At 36.4% G+C, this 18,932-nt stretch overlaps 1 protein-coding gene across 3 annotated transcripts in view; it reads left to right on the top strand.

Moving 5' to 3' along the window:
- The window catches only part of LOC115514163 (synaptotagmin binding cytoplasmic RNA interacting protein), a 30,659-nt gene extending 27,108 nt beyond the window's left edge, over window positions 1-3,551 (top strand). For all 3 annotated transcript variants that reach the window (XM_030315936.2, XM_030315935.2, XM_032593206.1), the window contains one exon: window positions 1-3,551. This exon is cut by the window's left edge. The gene's annotated coding sequence lies outside the window, so the exon portion shown is untranslated.
- Window positions 3,552-18,932: the final 15,381 nt, after the last annotated feature.

Genomic DNA, 18,932 nt, shown 5'->3' with positions numbered 1-18,932 from the left:
AAATCATAGAAATTAGTATATGGCTGTAGTTTAGCTTTTTAGGTAAAAGGTATGTTTCATTAGTGCATTTCTTATTGCTGATCACTGCAAAAATGTGAATCAGCTTTCCATTTCTTATGCAGGTCATGATAACTTGTAGAATAGAGTACAATCATTTGTGCTATGTTTTTAATTTTCTAAAGCACCTTGATGACAGTGAGTGTTCAGTGGTGAAGCATCCTCTATTGAATCACCCTCAAAAATTTTTTGCCAAGTCCTAAATTGATAACTTAAAGTCGAAAGTGAAATTATAATTTAATTAGGACTTGGTATAAAGAAATCCCTTTTCCCCTTCCCCAAAGGGATACTGCAGTTATATCACATACCCAATAGGCACCACGATGAAGATCAGAGCTTATTATACTTAATTAAGGTTTTATACACACCAGTTCCCCCAGTAAATGCAAATTTAACAAAATTAGACATGTCATATGTTCAAAATGCTCATGGCAAACAATCATTTTGCATTCCTGCAAATAAAATTGTTTTATACTGTAAGCTGGAGGCGAGTGTAACTTATTTTTGTAATAAAGTTTTTATTTTTTTTATGTGTCATTAATATAAATGTGTGTTAGTGTAGAAATATTCTGGTTTAAAAACTTAGAATTGCACACATTTCAGTATGTTTATTTGTACTTACATAATTTTAGAATAGTGGTTGCCAATAGCCTGTATGTTTCACATTAATTGGTTTTTTTATGTTACCTTAATAAACCATTTTAGTATGTTGTATGTCAGTTACTGGGATAGCTGGGACATAGAGTGTAATTTAAAATTTGTCAATAAGTATTCATTGGAATATATGTAAATGTGCCTTGCCGGTTATTGAAACTTACCTACAAAATGAGTATGGGGTGACAAAAATTAGTTCCTGGTGCTTAATGAAACTTTCTGCCACTGATTTTATATATTACCCCGTGCTTTTTTAAAGTACATCTCTTTCAAATCTTAGTGTAAGTTTGAGGGCTACACAAAACATTTACATTTCATTCTAACATATGAGTACAATAGGTTGTGGAAAGTGGGTAAACTAAATGTAGCCTTCAGTAAAATTGAATCTCAGTGTAATCTTTGGTGCTGGCGTTTCCCAGTTCCAAGGAATTAAATGATCCCATCAAAGAGGTCATTGCCATGCCTATTGGCACTTTACTGTCATACCCTTTTTTAAGGGACACTGTCAAGGTGTTTAAGTTAATTCTCAGAATTATTTGTTGGGATTTTAGGATGGGTTTGTTTGACTTAAGTAAGAACTGCATTGTCAGAGTTGAAAGATGAACATTTTTGTGAGTTCACAAATGTGTTCTTAAGAAAACATTAAAATATGGAGCTGTGGGTTTCCAAGACTATTTGGCATTCTTAGTTTGGGGATTTGGGAGGGAAACTGATGATAAAAAGAAATTGTAAGGAATTGATGGGTAATGTAAACAGTGGTGATGAAATCTATACACACTCAAGTGAAATTACTTGACAGTGTTCATTTGAATAACTTTGAATTCAAGCCATTATAATTACTTTTAAAATTAAATATCATTTGCACTGTTCTGATAATGGGTGCAGTTTTTGAGCAATATAATCAGAGCTAAATATGCATGTAGTGATTAGTGATGTGAACAATTAAGTTCTGAGAAGAAATACTAACTGGTATTTTCAAACTTAAATTTCTGTAGTAAAATCAGCATCAAACTCTTATCAATAAGAGATCAAGGAAAACAGGCAATGCATATAAACATACTTTTGAATGTTGTGTGGCCTATAAAGCAATAATGCAATTTATATGGAATGTCATGGGATATGAGAAATGGAAATGCAAAAATAACTAATCCTTTAGTAAAAATGTCAACCTGTTAAAAGGGGAATGTTAACTAATGTAGGTTATTGCTATTTGTGATTTGTTTATGGGTTCTTGGCTTTGACAGCTTCAAAGAATGGACAGATAACAAGTCAAATTTTGTATATATTGTCAAGGAATGGGTCTTAAATCCAAGAGTCAAGTCCCTTCCTTGGGGTGAAAAATGTATCCTTAAAGCATTCTGATTGTTAAACAAGAAAACTTGAGTTACCTAAACAGACGCAAGATTTTGTTTCTGCAGACTACTTGGCAATCAAAAGTGATCATCAATTCAGTTAATCAGTTTTCAGAAATTTGCTTTGTGAGAAAATTGTGTTCTGTATATTTTCCCAAACATGCTTTTTGTGGAAGATTTTCAGCCATTGCAATTAAATCAGATATTAGATATGAAGTGGGGGTTGAGCACAAAAAGCGGTTGCACACTCATGATGGCGGTTGTAGCATCATGAGAAATTTATCAATTGCAAATCTGATTTGACAAAATACAAACATTTCCTCATGATAAAATAGGAACTTAATGGATTGATGGGGTGATCTCGGGTATTTACTCGGGTATTGTATATATTTGGGAAGACTTCAAACCAGGACGAATACATGCTAGATGGACAAAATTGTCACATGCAGGACAGCTTTTTTTGACTGCTAAGCCAAAGTCACTGTTGATCAGAAACAGCAAAAGATCACCTTGTTATTATAGAGTAAGACATGTTTCTATTTTAAGGGGAGAAATTAAATGTAGAAGACTTCATGCATTTAGGAGAAGGAGCTAACCCTAGAGTAAATGACTGTTCAGATTCCTAATACCCACCATGACCATTTTCTCCCCAGTGATGTATTCCATAAAACCAAATTTTTATCTGACCATAGGAATTGATTGGTGGGTATAAAATGAATGAATAAAAAACTTTAACAATACATAAAATGAACAGACTTGTGAGGATGATGTTTTAAAGTGTAGCATTTACTCAGTGATACCACTCAATAGGGCATGCCACTACTTTTCTTAAGATGCTAATTATAAACCAATATTCAAAGACATTTTTAACTGTGGGCAAAGTAATAGATGGACTTTTTGGTCTGTCACTTTTTTAAAAAGTACTTAAGACATAAGTTCTATTAGCACCACAGTCTGCCTTCAGTAATATACATAAAATATTTTTCAGGACCAGAAGCATTCAGTTGGAAAAACCATCTTTTTTATGAATGCAAAACAGTATTATAACTAATGCTCTGGTCCAGGATTAGGTTTTTAATATTTTAACAGTAGTCTGATAAACATTTAGAAGTCTGGCATTGAGAAACAAAAGCTTGTACCTGACTAGTACTTTTATTTAAAAGAAATATTAGTTCTCTTAGCTTATTTAAATTGTCTCTTACATTTATTTATCCATAGAATTTATATTTATTTCATTCCTTTCATCTCACTGAAAACAACTGTCTGCAGGCTCTTTGATTTGGATTAGATGTGTGAAGTACTGTCTTTTGCCAAAAACCTCAACTTACCTGTTCTTTTAAACGTAGTGGGTTTGTGCTTGTTTGGAGATCAGTTCAAAAACTATCTGTACTATCTGTACTGCCTCTGATGTTAAGATTTTATGTATAGCATAAGGAAGCTAGCTCTGACTATATTTTCCTAAGAATAAAGACCTATTTTTGTAGCATGTCTTAGGATCTCCAGGAGTCCAAGAATTATTGTGGGTGTCCTCCATTTCATCTTTTTTCACTTAACAGCTTGTGAATAGACACTTGGAATCTTTAGAGCTCTTCGCCTTTTGATTATACATGCAAAGTGACTAGCCAATGGTAAAAAAAAGATTCCCCAAGATCCCTAATTCAAGCACATGATGGGGAGATGTAAACATAGAGTGTTGGTCTTCACTTATTTGGTGAAAATATTCTGTGGTCACACACATGCCAGTGGACTCAATGAAGAAGTTAATGGTAATTTGGTTCTGGTTTTCTGGGAACATACCCTATCATGCAGTGTTCTTCCATTCTCTATCAACATCTTTCTCTGAAGGGTTGGAAATGATTGAGGTTGCAAGTGAATCAGGAGAGTGGAGTGAACAAATGATCTGTTTTAATAAAATGTTGCACATCTAGGAAGGTGAATTCAGCTTAAAATGGGTTCTATTAAGCTAGGATGGCAAATCATCAAAGAATGGGGAACTTGTAAATACATTGGAAGGGTTTGGTTCATAGCCCTAGAATTTCTTGGAGGGTGGGGGCAGGTAGTGGTAGTTTTGCCACTTCATCCGGACAAAAATTGCTTTAGTAGGTCACTTCATGTGGATTTTAGTTTGTACTTAGGATAACCAAGATTTGTGCTAATATTTAGTGAAAAGAAACTTGTCTTTTCAGGGCAGTCATGGAAGTTTTATACCTGAAAAATTCTGGATACTGCTAGAGCATTTTAAAAACAATTTATGTTGCTTTATTTGACTGCCTGTGCAGAGACCAAACTAGTACTTTTTTGTTGAAATCAAGACTGCTGAGTAAGACTTGGGTAAGGAAGAAATCTTAATAAACTGTTTTGGAAATTAGTGTCTTCCAAGTGTTTCCTAGAATGTGTTTTTAACACATTTTAGAATAATTTACAGGCTTCAGTGAATATCTGATTTTTCACGTTGTAAAGTGGTTTCAAATAAGTTCTAATCTGAGGGGAGTTTAAAGGCAGTTATCTGCAATGTTCATTAAGTGTCATTGATTTAGGCTTTCAGTCTGTATTCTGAAAAGATTGTTGTGACAAAATACTGTTTTGGAGAGAATTTTAGGATACCTAAGGAGATCAGTATCTTCTATATCATTTATGAACTACAGCCAAGTTTTACTTCAGGGTAAAAGGACAAGGGTTTTTGATGTAGACAGGCTGTTACCACCGATTAAAGGATATGGGCTTGTTCATGATATAAAATCTGTAGAAGAGTCTTTAGATTTCAAAATCGGGTCTAAGTGTAGAAACCTACAACATACCAGAAGAGTTCTAACATTACATCTGATGTGATGTGGCTCTTTTAATGCTGTTAAGTTCAAATGAGGTAAAGGAAATCTGAATAATTATGTCATTTGTGTGATATAATACTGCTTTTGAATTTAGGTGTCCCAGTTTTTTCCTATGGGAATTAGAAAATGTCAGTAGTGCATCATTTGAACACAAAGTAAAACTATGCATCTGTTTTATGTCATGAGTAAAACCTTTTTTTTTTTTTTTTTTTTTAAGATTTTAAGTAATCTCTACACCCAACTCTGGGGTCAAACTCACAAACCCAAGTCACATTCTCAGTACTGACTGAGCCAGCCTGGCACCCCCTTATGACTTCATTTTTCAGGTGTCTTTAATATGTTAGTGTTTATGTTGCTTTAATTGGAAGGCTCAGGGATTAGGCTTCTGAAATTGCTTTAATTTCCTTAACATGTGAAATACTTCAAAAGTATATATACTAATTGTGTATCTTGATATATTGTCAATATTTGGAAGGAGTTTGTAAGAAAACCAAAAGTAATGAACAGTATGTCAAAGGTCATCTATGAAAATTGGTAGATACGCTTTTTAATTCTCTGCAGCCACATGCAAATGCAGTACATGTAGTTTTGAAAAAAATACTTCCCTTGCTTTTTTCTTGAAATAGTTAAAATCCCCATGAATTTGCACAAATTGAATTCTTAAAAATCCTTCAACACTAATGACAGGTACTTTTTTCTTTAGGAACCCAGCTTCAGATTCCTTTATAAAATAGAATTAAAATAATGATGAAAAAAAAATTCTAAAATTATATCAGGAAATGTTAGTTGATCTCTTGGTTTCCTGAGGATCCATTTAGCACTTAGGACAGCATCAGCCATAGTTAGGGCCCCAGCAGGACATAATTGTAGTTACTTCAGTTTATCTGGGCCAAGTGTCTGTCTTTTTATCAGTCTGTTTAAATTACCAGTGCTACTTATTCTTTGAAGTTAACTCAATTTCTTCTCTTTATGGTTTCTTTTGCCTCTTAGAATGGAAGCTCCTCCAGGGCAGGGAAATCTGACTCAGAGGGGTTAGGCATTTAAAAATAGTTAAATATTTTTCGGTTTGGTAGAAATTTAGTTTATTTGCTGAATTAGGCTTAATTATGGCTTGCTAACTTGAAAAAAGGAATAAAAATTTGGAACCACTGAATATACATTAGAAAGCTTTTTAAAATGAGCATGTAATGCTAATGTTTTAAGTAAATTGAGATCATGAAGATTCACATTTAAATTGTACATCTGACATTAAAAAAAATCAAAATTGGAAGTTATGGGAACGGTTGGCCTTGTGATATATATAAAGACTGCTTTTTTTTTTTTTTTTAAGTATTGAAGTTATAACCCAGCTCAGCAATTTTTCCTTTATGTTGATTTTTAGCTTAATTCCAGGTTGCTGAATGAAACAGCATTCCAACTACAAACCTCTTTATGAGGAAGGAATACTTAAAGATTGAATTCTTGTTTTGTTCATGAAGTATAGTTGGTTTTAAGTCTGTAAAATTTATTTAGGCTTGTTTTGCAGAGTACTTTAGAGAGGATAAGTGAGTATACCTGAGAAAAGCATGAAGGCTAACCTGAAGTGAAAGTCTTGAAAACAATTTTTTTAATTAAAAAAAAAAAAAAAACCAGGTATTTCTAACTAATCGCTACTTACTATATTTTACAATAATGAGCAATGATTGGTTGCATGCATATGAATAATTGTATTTACCTTTCAGTTGGTAGATTGTTGAAGTTAAATCACTTAAAAACAGAGGCTCTGAATTTAAGGCATCTCATATGATACTGTATCTCCTACTTTGAGTAGTGGAGAAAGGTGTTGTATATACTTAGTTGATAATTTAGCTGAATTGTATAAGAGCTATACCTGGAAAGCAGGAGCTAGTGCAGTATATGAAATAGCATTCAGATAGCACAGAAAGTCTGCATCTCCTCACACCATCCAATTTACAGACAGGACCCCTTCTGTAGTTCTTATATAGTGGTTACTGTTTCTCTCACTTTTTTTTTTTTTTTTTTTTTTTTTTAAGAGCAGGAGTGGGGGATAGGGGCAAAGGGAGCACATCTCTCTTAATTACTAAATTTAGGTAGTAGTTACCCCTTGTGAGGAGTTTAGCTTAAACTAGTTCTATTCTTTTGCAGAACTATTTTAAATTCAGTTGATTACCTTTATTACTCAAACTACACTTAAGCCTCTACTTACACCAATTTTAGTATCTGTTTGATCCTCACTGTATAAAGAAGCACACTCAATATGTTATTTTTTAAGTTCATTAAAAAATTTTGAGAGAGAGCTAGTACAATCAGGGGAGAGGGAGAGAGAATCCCAAGCAGGCCCCACTGTCCGTGCAAAGGTCCTTGGTCTCATGAACTGTGAGATACCACCTGAGCCTAAATCAAGAATTGGACACTTAACCTACTGAGCCACCTAGGAGCCCCTCGATATTTTATTACTTTTCCTTCCTCTCCCGGTTCCTGCTATCATTTTTCAGATTTATGGCACTTTATAACAGGTTATCTTTTATTTTGCCTGTAGACTGAAGATAGACAAAACGTAGCATTTATAATGGTAATGTATTTAGATTCATAGATAACCCTATTTTGATAAAATTTGTGTCCTTGGGAAGGCAAAATTCTAAGGTAGAAATAAAATGAATTCTTTTAATGTTCCTTTATTTGGATTCATGCCATAGCTAAAATACAAACCATGACTTGGATTTTTTTTTTTTTTTGAGTTTCTAATTACCTTTCTTTTTATAAGCTGTTTAGCTATTTAATCATATTTAGTGCTCTGTGTACTACTGTCATATTAGGATTTTTTTTTTTCCCCATTCCATTGCTGGACTCCACTTTTCTTAGGTTCCATTGCTTCCTCTTAGATTTGCTTTTGTTCTTGCTGCAATATGTTCTCTGGTAATATTTTCAGGAAAGGTTACATGAACTGTAAACCGTCTTGCACACTGGAAAATGTTTCACCCTCACTGTTGGTTGACAGTTTGGACATAGGATTCTAGCTGCACTATCCTTTTCCATCAGAACTTTGGAGGTATCGCTCCATTATTTGGTGTAACAACAGTTTTTTTCTTTTTAATTATTTTGAGAGAGAATGAGTGGGGGAGGGGCAGAGAGGGAGAGAGAGAATCTCAAGCAGGTCTGCGTTGTCTGTGCAAAGCCTGGTGTAAGGCTTGATCCCATGAACATGAGATCATGGCCTGAGCCAAAATCAAGAGTCTGACACTTGGGGCACCTGGATGGTTCAGTCAGATTTCAGCTCAGGTCATGATCTCACAGGTAATGAGTTTGAGCCCTGCCTCGGGCTCTGTGCTGACAGCTCATGCTCTTTCAAAAATGAATAAATGTTAAATAATAAATTTTAAAAAAGGAGTCTGACACTCAACTGACTGAACCACCCAGGCGCCCCGCCCTGTGTTATAACAGTCTTGATTTGAATGCAGTGCTTGCTTTGTAGGTAATTTTTTTTCTTACACATTCAGATTTTTTTTTCATAACTTCGTTTTCTAAGGTTTGATGAGACTGCATAGGTTTTCATTTATTTTGCTTTTTAACTGGAAGACTTAAGAGTTTTTTTGTTGCTGAGAATTTTGTTTTTCACTTTTTTCAGTTTTTCTGCTTTTTTGGAGCTTGGTTTGGAATGCACTGCATTGATTTATATTTAAACTATTTTTTTCATTTGTCACTGCTGTAGCTTTTTATACTTTATAAGAAATATTACCTTTTATTTTTCCCTCTTCCAGAGCATACACTGACTTTAAGTTTGACCGACAGAGCAGTCTGTTTTTATTTTATATATAGACTATCTTTCTCATTCTTCAATTTTAAAGGTTTTTTAAAAAGTGACCAGTTACAGGATGCATTGAAATATTAGCTCACTTTATTTACTTTTTCGAATTTTTCTCAAATGTTTGGCGGTTCTTTATGAAAGAAGGATTTGATAAAAGTAGACTGGTGTACTATGCCTGTTCACTGACATGACTATGTGCTGTGCATATGAGAAAAACATACGCTTTATTTTTAGCTTCCTTGGGAGCAGGCAGGCAGGCAAGGTACCCCCTCATGCCTGAAAGAAGAGTGCCTGATTGCAGGAGTTTTGACTCCTTCCAGGCAGATTATTTGCTGTGAGGAAGTGGTTAGACCCTGAAAGCAGCTTTATAACCTTCAACTGCTTAAATATCTTCTTTTACTTGCTACGCAGAGGTCTTGCCTTTTCCTTCCCACTCCTCTCAAGAAAAATGGCTCCTGTTTCTTGAATCCTTGTAAGCAAAAAATTAATATGAGCCTCAGTTCTTCATCGTTTGTACCTAAAATGTGCAACTTAGTATAAAAAGTGCTACTTTTAAATGGATCTGGGTAGTAAAATACAACAATATGTGTACATTATTTTGAATTTATTAGAAGAAACCATCTTAATCTGTATTACCACGTTCATGTTGATGGCTCGTTTGAAATAAACTGTCCAGGGGAAGTTTGAATAAATCTTACTGGAAAAGAGAACATCACCTAGCATGTTAAAAGGGTACATAGAAGACATTTTGTGACTAAACATGCAAATTTAGTGACATTTTTGTCTGGACAAAGCAGAGTATTTTGAAAAACCTTTGGGAATAGTAAAATAGGTTTTGTTTTAGTATTTAATTTCTGAACATTTAAAACGAAACCCATTGTGCAGCATTTTGTTTTTCCATTTATATTTAACACAGCTGCCTTCATGTATGCTATTTTACCTGGTAATGTGACTACATTCTTTATTTTGGTAGAGATTTCTCAAACCTGCCATACCCAGATTTGATGAGAATCCATGTTAATCTGGTTGTGGAAATAATGACTTTTGTCATATACTCTTTGCTGATTCCAGTCTAAGTCCTTTAAAATTTTTCCACATAAAGGCAATTTGAACATCTTAGGTCATTTCAGCTGTTCTTAAGGACTGCTTCCAGGTATTAAAACATTAAGTTTTATATTAAAATACCAAGGGAGAAACTGACTTGAAATTTTTGGTACCAGAAATCTTAGCTAATTTTTAATGGCAATAGTAGTATCTGGAAACACATGCACATACCCCAGGAAACTGAAGAAGAAAATAAATCTTATTAACTAATATACCTAGACCCATTCATTAATGGACATAAGGCATGCTAATCTCCTATGGCTTCCCCATTCTACTAAGCCTGATGTGTGTGTGTGTGTGTGTGTATAGATTGCTCAACCAAATTTGTGTGTATTAATACAGTCACAATTTCAATGATTTAAATGCTTCTTTTTAGTTTCCTAATAGTTCTAGGTGAAAACAATAATAAAAATATTTTTTCCTAATCATTGAGGCATTTAATGAGGGAACTATGTGCAAACACAATATAATCTCTTTGGTCCTGGGTGAAAGATTATATTTTGGTATTTTTCTGTCTCAACATTCTATAAGGTACAGCTTATGTTTCTGGTAACATTCTGCCTAGAGGATTTTCTGTTTCTTTGCATTCATACTTTTGTGAAGTCTTAGTTTCACAAAATATGAAGTGTTACATTAAAAGAATTCATACTGTAATCAACGTGTAATAGCTTACATGTATGAACATTTTCTGGAACATCTGTGATAACTTATTCTTTGAGGGGAGTAAGTAGGATGCTTATTTCTCTTGCAGTTAAGGAAACATTGGAACCTGTATATTCGGAAGAAGAAAATTGTATCAAGCCCATATAGTTCACAGAGCATTATTGAAGTTATCTCGACTCCCTAAATTACTGTGTTAATATTGCACTAGGTGGAAATCAGTCTGAGTAATGTAGATGTCAACTAATATTTGAGCAATATGGTTCTCCTTTTGTGGTAGTAACTTTTTTCTTTTTTTCTTTTTTTTTTTTTGAGAGGGTTCATGTGTGAGTGGGGGAGGGGCAGAGAGCAGGAGAGAGAATACCAAGCAGGCTCTGTGCTGTCAGTCTAGAGCCCAATGTGGGCTCGATCCCATATACATCGAGATCCTGACCTGAGCTGAATTCAAGAGCTGGATGCTTAACTGACTGAGCCACCCAGGTGCCCCTGTGGTAGTAACTTTTTTAATCTTTAGAATTAGTGTTCGTTTATCTCAAGTCCCTTAGTTACATAGTTCTAGGCAAAATTCAATTGGTATAATACTAATATAAATGAACCTGATTAGGAAATAAAAGGTAGTCTAAGTGCTAATCCAATCTCTGAAATATGATTTATTACTAATAGCTCAAATGTTTTCTCAAAATTATAGGGTTAGCATATAATCAATCCAAAATAGCATAAGGATTCTAAGCACCAGCAAATCCCCTCCCACAGCTCCCTGCCCCAGTAAACTCTCTTTAGGTTGAAACCATGCGTTTTACATTATTAGGATAAAGGCATTTTATTCCACATTTTCCTAGGTAGCTTGGCAGTTTTGGGATGATACTCCTTTAGGTTGATTTTCCTCTCTCCTCTCTTTTTAAAGAGCTGTTCACAGGACACCAGTAGTCTGATATGAAAATAACATTTTTTTAAAAAGCTTTAACCTTGGGGTGCCTGGGTGGCTCAGTAGGTTAAGCCTCTGGCTTTTGGTTTCAGCTCAGGTCATGATCTCACAGTTGTGACATTGAGCCCCACGTCGAGTTCTGCGCTAACATGTCGGCACGGAGCCTGCTTAGGACTCTGCCTCCCTCTCCCTCTCTCTCTCTCTCTCTGTCTCCCCCTTCCCCCCGTTCCCCACTCACATGCCTACTCTCTCAAAATACACTTAAAACTTTACCCTCTAAGTCATTTGTTACATTGAATCTTTGAAAAGTCTTTTTTTGGCACTTTGCTGGTTCTCTAATCTCTGACCACCTCGTTCTTATCTGTCCTTATTTCCCTTTTTTCATCTGTACTTGTCTTCTTGATCTCATCTACATTCATGGCTTCATATCACATCTTATGTGGATTCCTGTTTTACTGTCCAGGCTGGATTCTCTGTGTTATGTGCAACAACACAGAGTGCTCTGCTCTGTCAGTTAATGTGTCCTGTTAATTTCTCTTTTCACATCCAGCTACATTTGATCCAAGTACTCTACACCCTATGTGGGGGCTCAAACCCACAACCCTGAGATCAAGAGTTGCACATTCCAGCGACTGACCCAGCTAGGTGCCCTTCACTTCACCTTTTTGTTGTGTTCCACCTCCAGCCAACCCCTCAAAAATCCACTTAGGCCAAAAGAGTAAAGTCTTCTTGCTCTAGGTACTTTAAAACTATCAACAAAGTACCCCTGAGGAACATAAACAAGAGAACACCAAGATAAAAGTCCTGCCTGTGGCTTTTCTGGGGTGTAAATAGTCTACTAGCTAATTTTTCTTCCTTGTGTTATGGGTTTGTAACTTAGCTATAGAAGTCAAAAACCAAAATTTATCAACCTCTGCTTAAAGGTAACTTAAGGAGCAAAACCATGGTTTTAAAACATCTGACCACATTTGAAAATCTGATGTTTCTATACTCTAATTACAGGAAGAATCTTCAGGATTATTTTCTATTCAGTATTGCTGCTACTCTTCAAATTCACTGTTAACAGTGTATGTGTTAATTGCAATTTCCCATCCTCCACCATGATCAGTAACAATTTCATATGATGGTGTACACTAGAAGAAAGCAAAGCTATGAAATTTGGCAGGGCTGATTCAATAAATAGGATTAAGCCAATTTAAGAATAATATATGATGTGCTATCAATGTGTGAAAACCTAGGACATTAAAAGGATTTTAGGGATATTTCTTGGAGATTTCATCTTAGCCCCAAGAAATAAAGTGAGCTAATCTGTTTTATTATTATTTTAACTGAAAATAGAAGTAAATAGAACTGTAAAGTAAATAGGACATCTGGTACAGAGTTCTTAGTTACGTTGAATAAGTAAGGATATATCTCAAACTTAACACAATTGAAGAGTATAAGCAGTGCTTGAAATTCAGATTGTTTTAAAATCTTGTGTTCATGTTAAACCTGTAAATTTAAGGAAACCTAAATTTAAATGGTAACTGCCTTTCAATATATAGGGAAAATTTTCCAATAAAAATTTCCAAGATTACCTTATTAGTCAAGATTTCTATTTTTAAAAGAGCATTTATTTTAAGTAAACTATGTCCAGGGTGGGGTTTGAACTCATGACCCTAAGATCAAGAGTTATATGCTCAGAGCGCCTGGGTTCCTCAGTCAGTTGAGTGTCTGACCTTTGATTTTGGCTTGGATCATGATCCCGGGATCATGGGATCAAGCCCCATGTTGGGCTCCATGGGGTGTGGAGCCTGCTTGGGGTTCTCTCTCTCCCTCTGCCCATCTCCCTGCAGCTTGTGCTCTCTCTCTCTCTAAAAAAAAAAAAAAAAAAAAAAAAGCGTGCTTTACAGTCTGAGCCAGCCATCCACTGTGAACTCTATGTTCTTAGAACTACAATCAGGTTACTAAAATAGCTTCTTTTTTAGTAAAGATAAAAATTGATTTTCTTTGGTAGTAACCTTAGAATTAGAACTGAAGTACCAATATTAGTGATTTTCACCATTCTGAACCAAGCATACTTGCATAGTGGTTTATAAGTACCATATGAAAATTTGTTTTTCTGTTTTAGTGAATAGCCTACCTAGAGGTAAGGGGAAGGATGGCAAAGCCTTTCCAAAAATACTTTCAGAAGTTACTGAAGTCAGTTAAAAGCTATATTTAAACACCTGGATATAGGTAGCATTTTTCTTTTTATGAAAGGAAGCCATTGTCTGTGTAGTTAATATGACATAAGGCATAATGTTTTACTTATTTAAGAGGTAACTTTAAAAGATAGACAAGAGAAACATTGGCTGTCTTATACAAGATAGTGATGGTGTTAGAATTTAAGTGCCTTTTCCAGTCTTTAATATTTACCAACAGGCAGGTGAGTATATTTTCAGTTTCTTTAAAAACTTTTTTTTTAACAGTTGAGAGACAGAGTATGAGCAGAGGTGGGGCAGAGAGAGAGGGAGACACAATCTGAAGCAGGCTCAAGGCTCTGGGCTCGAACCCATGAACTGTGAGATCATGACCTGAGCCAAAGTTGGACACTTTCTAACCGACTGAGCCATCCAGATGTCCAGTATATTTTTAGTTTCTAATCAGTTATGAAATGATTGACATTTTCTGTAATTATGACCCATTTCCATGAAAGGTTAGAATGGTTATTCCATTGTGTTTAGAAATAAGATGACAAACAGTAAATGCTTAAATTGTTTGGTGCTAAGGTCATGAGACTTCCCAGAATTTCATGGTCAAAACAGTTTTTGTATCCAGAGAGGATCTATTTGAGCCACTGGTTGTATAAAGTTGTAGTCCTTCATATCTTCCCATTGGAGGTTTTACTTCATGGTCACTCAAAAAAGGGGTGTTAAATAGGAAAGTAATAGCTGCATTTTGAACATCTCAAATTCCCACCCATTAAAATCCCTTAATGTTCTTCCTTGAATTACATAGTCTCCATTGTAGTTCCTTTTTTGAAAAGGAAGGCAAGGAACATTTCCTGAAGTGAAGAAGGCAGTTCTGTAGTTCCTTTAACAGATGTTATATCCTGAGGTTGATGCACAGGGATAAGTTGTGGGGAGAAGAGGGTATTATGAAATGTAATATTAAAGATAACATTACGAATGCTACAAAGTTAAAATATGAAACTTGATGCTTTGAGACATAGTAGGCTGAAACTGGGGTTTAGAAATGCCAATCCTGTTACAGGAGAATACGTTCCATATTATAGTAGGCATCTGTGAGTGGGGTAGACTGAAATCGCTCCTAGGGGTAATATGTCTATATTCATCTATCCTCTTCCTGATCCGCTTACGCCATGCAGATCATGGCCCTCAACAGTTAAAATTTGGTGTATATTCTGGGTTGTCAGAGTTAAGTAGGCCACAAACAACTGGGATTCAGGTATTTCAACATCTTTAAATCTCCTGTACCAACATAAACAATTTGTATAGTGCTGGTGGAGTTGGGAGAATCAGGTTTAATTAGATGCATTTTAAATATTTAACATTGCCTACTGCTGCCTGACTTCTAAATATTAAGTGAAAGCAAAGAGATAAATCCTAGTATTTGCTCAAATCATTGTCTTCCCAGATCCCCACTAGTTGAAAATTTTTCTTTCCCATCACTTGTCATTTTTTAAAAACTATTACAGCCTTTATATATAAACATGCCATGTATTCTACATTTTCATGTGTGATATGTCTCCACTAGATTGTAAGCCTTTGGAGGTCAGAAAAATGCACCTAAATCATTGTATCTGCCACCACATCTAGTACAGTGCCTTATATTTATTTGCTAATTCAATAAATATTCATTAAAATAATGGGAGATATTATTGTAGCTTGATATTTGAGCCCTTTAGATGAAAGCATAATCAATTATTTTTTTCTACTTCTTATAGTTTGAAAATGTACCCTGGCATACATAGTAATTGTGGCATTTATCAAAAAATTTACACATTTAATTGTACTGGCTCTCCCTAGCTAATGTTAGTCTGGAGCAGCACTGACCAGTAGAAATATAATGAAAGCCACATAATGTAATTTTAAAATTACATTAGAAGTTTAGTAAAATTACAAATAATGTGGCCACATTATAGAAATAAGAAACTTGAGATTAATATTTTAGCTCATTATTTTGAGAATATTTAACATTTGTTTTAAAAATTCAGTTTACATTCTTGTTTTCATGTGCAGTCTGATGTCTACTTTACCCTTATAGCACATGTCTATTCAATGTGGCACTAGCCACATTCTAAATGTTCAGTAGTCAGATAATGGCCAGTGGCTACTGTACTGAACAGTGCAGGTCTAGAAGAGCAGGCAAAGAACCTCTCTGGACCTGTTTCCTATTAGGTCATTGTGATTTTAGGTTATTATCCAAATAAAGGTATTGGCTGCTTTTGTCACACTCAGAAATTGATAGAATAATTTAAGAAAATTTTTGTATTAATCATTGTATAAAGACACTTAGTAGGTACTTTACACCCAATTTAAATCTCTAAAACTTCTTAAGGGATCTCTCTTTTAGAGTTGTGGATGCACAGGTTGAGGTAGATCAACTTAACCTTGCTCAATAAAATACTGCTAGTAGAAGGTGGAGCTGGTTTCAGAATTAGGATTGATTGTGGATATTCCATATTCCTGCTTTAAGTTCAAAACTTCTAATAAAAGTTTGGGAAAAAAGTTTAAAGCTCTGTGTGTGTTGATAACAGACCACAAGGTTAAAGAAAAAACATTTAATGAAATAAGAGTATTTTATTTTATGAAGTCTGTATCAACCATAATTTTTTTTTTTAAGTTTATTTTCAGAGAGAGTGCACATGTGCAAGAGCTGAAGAGGGGAGGAGAGAATCCCAAGCCCACTCTGCACTGTCGGTGCAGAGCCCGACTCAGGGCTCCATCTCACGAACTGTGAGCTGATGACCTAGGCCAAAATCAAGAGTGGGATGCTCAACCGAGTCACTCAGACACCCCAAATTTCTTTTTCTTGCTTTAGGCGTGGATTTTATTTCTGAAGTTATTTATTTAACGTTTGTTTATTTTTGAGGGGGGGGGAGGGCAGAAAAAGAGGGAGACACAGAATCTGAAGTAAGCTCCAGGCTCTGAGGTGTCCACACAGAGCCCGACACGGGGCTCAAACTCATGAACTATGAGATCACGACCTGACCCTAAGTCGGACACTTAACCGACTGAGCCACCCAGGGGCCCCTCATTTATTTATTTCTGAGAGAGAGAGAAAATCCCAAGCAGGCTCCGAGCTGGCAGCCCAGAGTCCGATGCGGGGCTGGATCCTACAACCCTGAGATCATGACCTGAGGCGAAATCAAGAGTCAGACACTTAAAGGGATGAACCACCCAGGCGCCCCCAGCTGTGGATTTTCCTTATAGCAGAAATTTATTTTTAGTTTTTACTTTTCCTGAACATAATATGAAGATTTAAATTGTCTAGGTTATTTCAAAATTTCCTCTAATAACGTCATATGGGGAAAAAGCCACCTTTAAGTTGGATGTTGTTAAGGCTAACTTGAAAATCAAACATTTTGCTTTTTAGGGGTGCCTGGGTGGCTCAGTCGGTTAAGCGTCTTGACTTCAGCTTAGGTCATGATCTCGTGGTCCATGAGCTGGAGCCCCGCGTCAGGCTCTGTGCTGACAGTTCGGAGCCTGGAGCCTGCTTCAGATTTTGTGTCTTCCTCTCTGACCCTCCCCCGTTCATGCTCTGTCCCTCTGTGTCTCAAAAATAAATAAACGCTAAAAAACAAACAAAAAAACAAACATTTTGCTTTTTAAATGTTTTGGCTCTTAGTACAAAGTTGAACAGTAAATTCAGAACAAGTCTTTATAAAGTATAAGATTGGCAATATAACTTCCCAGAAAAGTTTAATAAAGTAACTTGCACAAGTATTAAAGTACTGTACTCAACTACACCGTAGGCCCTGGATACATGTAGATTAATTCAACATATACCTTTTATTTATATTTCAGTGTAGTCCTAGGATGTTCATATAAACAAGGGGTTCTAGATAATTCAAAGACCATTAAAAGGCTGCAGAAGTGAAATTAATATACTAAATGTTTTCTCCTGTACTTCAAAACATTAAAAAAAGCAATTAGTTTTCCAGTGATGTTACATGGCATTTTAATAATTTAATCAGAAATGGTACAGTATGAGTATATTGTGATGTTAGTTTAAACCATCCCTAATGACGAGGACCAGTGAAATATGGATGCTTTTATATACTACCGTGGATTGGTAAACCATTCTAGGAAGAAACTTGACAGTATGTATCATGTTCTTACCCTTGCGCAATTGTATTAATATTAATCCTTAAAAATTTATTAGAAAGGTGTACAAATTTAGGATAGAAAATGGTAATCATTATGTCAATAAAACTAGCATTAATAGAATAGGGACGATACATTCTGAAGGAAAATAATGCATCATTAAAGGTGGTCCTTGTATTTGGAGTAAAATGGAAAAATATTCATGAAACCGCACATACCCCACTTAAACAATATATACTTTCTGAACGTATCTGTTTCCGCACTTTGGACGATAAGATCCTAAGGAAGAAAAAAATGACAGGCAGCAGTAGAGCGCCGGCTCTGGGGTTAGAACTGCTTCAAATCCCGGTTTTGCTAGCCTCCGTAATCTAGCTGCAAAATGGGAAAAACTGGAGTATCTACATCATGAGGTAAATGTTTGAAAGTTAAATGAAAGTGCTTAGCGCGCCGTCTAAATAAATTTTACTTGTTACGATGATGTCTTCTTGCATCTCTCCGACTGGCGGAAAATCATATATTAAATTTAGAAATGTGATGACTTAACTAAATCGAAAGCTCCACGAGACCAGAGGGATTTAACCTAACCTGCCAACCTGCCTTGTCCAAACACTTGGATTTTGATTAGACCGGCAAGGCCATGGTGACCTGAGCTCTACCTTGCCTGTGAGCGCGCAGAATGCACACTCAAAGGGGTGACGGCCCGGTGGGTTTGTCTCCCGAATTCCAGGGTTTACTCACGCGTCCTCCCCTACCCAGCCCCCGCCAAATAAGGACTCCATTCTCTCCGTTGGGCGTCACGTAAAGCTCGACGGGTCCCCACCGAGAGGCGGGGGCCGGGACCACGCACTCCATCCCCCCCGCCCGCTCGCGTCACAAAAACTACAGTCCCCAGAGGACCCCGCGAGCTCAGGATGTCCCGCAGGCAGGGTCCGGCGGCTGCTCGGGGCTGTAATTTACCCCGTGCTCCGGCACAACCTTCTCTCTCTCCTCCGCGATACAGGCGAAGGTTACTGGGTGCTGCAACTTTACCCCCCGATTTCCAAAACAGGCCAGTAGCCAGTGAAGTCGGGCCCTCCTTGGGAGGCCGGCGCGCGACCCTGCCCTGGAGGGAGGAGCTGCGGAACGCGCTGGGCCTCCAAGGGGTGACGATCTCGGGCACGTCGTGCGGCAGTCCCCTTGGCCGGCTGTGGTGGGGGGGGCGGGGGGGGCGGGGGGAGGAGGCCGCGCACGCGCGGC

The sequence above is a fragment of the Lynx canadensis genome, chromosome B2 (assembly GCF_007474595.2).
Source record: "Lynx canadensis isolate LIC74 chromosome B2, mLynCan4.pri.v2, whole genome shotgun sequence".
Taxonomy (NCBI): Eukaryota; Metazoa; Chordata; class Mammalia; order Carnivora; family Felidae; genus Lynx; species Lynx canadensis.
Note: the sequence above shows the minus strand (reverse complement) of the source record. Positions and strands in the feature narration are given on the sequence as shown.